Raw genomic sequence first — 2,500 nt, forward strand, 5'->3', positions numbered from 1 at the left:
AATAATTCAACCTTCATTTCACCTATTCACATACATGTAACTAGGGACATACACACGGATACACATATTTATCTAAGGGGGTTTCAGTCACACCTACGAATAGGGTACAGTTGTTAAATGGTTTAGTGTTCTCGGGCGATTATTTAAGTCTGTGTAACACTCAGTCATGCGGTCTGGTAACAGATTGAATTTAAGCTTTAGCTGGATGATATTTAAGGAGATTGATAGAGATAGAAAAGGGAGATGGGGATTATGTAAATACATTAGTGTGATAGAAAGAAAATAAAAGAAAATAAAAAGAAAAGAATATAGACATCTCAGGTCATATTGGTAACTTGTGTCATGGTTACTTCATGGCTCACTGTCGCACGCACACGCACGCACGCACACACACACACACACACACACACACACACACACACACACACACACACACACACACACACACACACACACACTCACACACACACACACACACACACACATACACACACACACACGCACACACACATACATAAACACACACACACATACATAAACACACACACACACACACACACACACACACACACACACACATAAACACACACATACATAAACACACACACACACACACACATAAACACACACATACATAAACACACACACAAAAAAAAAGCACACACACACAGGCTACAAATGCGCCTCTCACTTCTGGAAGCAAACCTGGAAGACCTCGGTGGTAAGGCAGAAGACCGCCGTCTGCAATACCTTCAATCTAAGAACCGATTCCCCTTAAACTATAACTTCAGCTTCTGAGGCAGCACATGTCTCAAAGAGTCAACACCTGCAGAGTACTGTGGAAGGACCTGTAGGAAGGGTATTGAGCGTGTATACTGCAACTCAAATTGCAAAAAAGGGGCAGATTTATTGTTGAAGATCGCTGTAATATCTAGAAAAATTGAGGTTGGTTGTATGTGTGTGTGTGTGTGTGTGTGTGTGTGTGTGTGTGTGTGTGTGTGTGTGTGTGTGTGTGTGTGTGTGTGTGTGTGAGTGTGTGAGTGTGTGAGTGTGTGAGTGTGTGTGTGTGAGTGTGTGTGTGTGTGTGTGTGTGTGTGTGTGTGTGTGTGTGTGTGTGTGTGTGTGTGTGTGTGTGTGTGTGTGTGTGTGTGTGTGTGTGTGTGTGTGTGTGTGTGTGTGTGTGTGTGTGTGTGTGTGTGTGTGTGTGTGTGTGTGCACGTGTTAATCCCTGCTAAAGTGAATTAAGTGACATGGCCTACTAAAATTCAAGTAGTGTTGCTATCAATGGTAACACACACACACACACACACACACACACACACACACACACACACACACACACACACACACACACACACACACACACACACACACACACTCACACACACACACTCACACACTCACACACTCACACACTCACACACACACACACACACACACACACACACACACACACACACACACACACACACACACACACACACATATATATATAGAAAGATAGATAAATATCTCACACAGGCACCAAGGAAAAAGGCAGGAACAGCAGCGGCATCTAACCTCATGTATTAGAAAGGGAAAATCACCTGGAGGACTGACAAAGAAATCAGCTCATGGTTATACGTCCTCCCCGTCTAACTTCCAGGTATTGGTCTACCGTTGTTACTATCCTTTTTTTTTTTTTCTTTAATTTCTCAAATCTAATTTAATCTCATTTTATTTCAGGACCTAATTTCAAGTTTGGGATTATGTCCAATTTAACTAGGACTAAGCACACTATCTACGAAACTGAGCGATTCAAACCCACTATCTTTTCCCAAACAGTGATGACCTATGGAAAATTACCATCTTCAGAAGTGACCAAATATCATTATAGAGTCTAAATACTAACAGAAACGTTTTGAAACCTCCATAAATTTCATAAGACGGGGGGGGGGGGTCACTATAAAGGAACTAGGAGAGGAGAGATCAGGCGGTGGTTCTGGAAATAGGGACAAGAATCTGGAAATAGAGTAACTTTTTCACCGACTTGGTCATGATTGTATAATGTTTCACTCTGTCCAGTTCTAGTCTGTTCAAACTATTATGCTTTTGAGCCAGATATCGAGGAAAGAAATATATATACATATACATATGTATGTATATTTACACACACATCTATACAAACTTTTGGATGGACAGTAACTCCCTGATTCTGATGTCTTGTTAACCTAGTCCAGCTTCAACGCTCTCTCATTACCTCTCTCTCTCTATATATATACATATATATTTACATATATATATATATATATATAGAAAGAGAGAGAGAGAGTGAGACGCGCGCGCGCGCGCAAAATGTAAAGGAAATGTAGATATAAATACACAATAGATAATAAAATACATATACATGTAGCAATCTATATCATACGGGAAGCATTTATGTTCGCACATGCTATGTTGACACTTTGTTGGTTCATTTTGTTAATAGGATTTGCAGGGATCGCTCATCTAGGTGGTGGGG

The sequence above is a fragment of the Penaeus chinensis genome, chromosome 41 (assembly GCF_019202785.1).
Source record: "Penaeus chinensis breed Huanghai No. 1 chromosome 41, ASM1920278v2, whole genome shotgun sequence".
Lineage (NCBI taxonomy): Eukaryota > Metazoa > Arthropoda > Malacostraca > Decapoda > Penaeidae > Penaeus > Penaeus chinensis.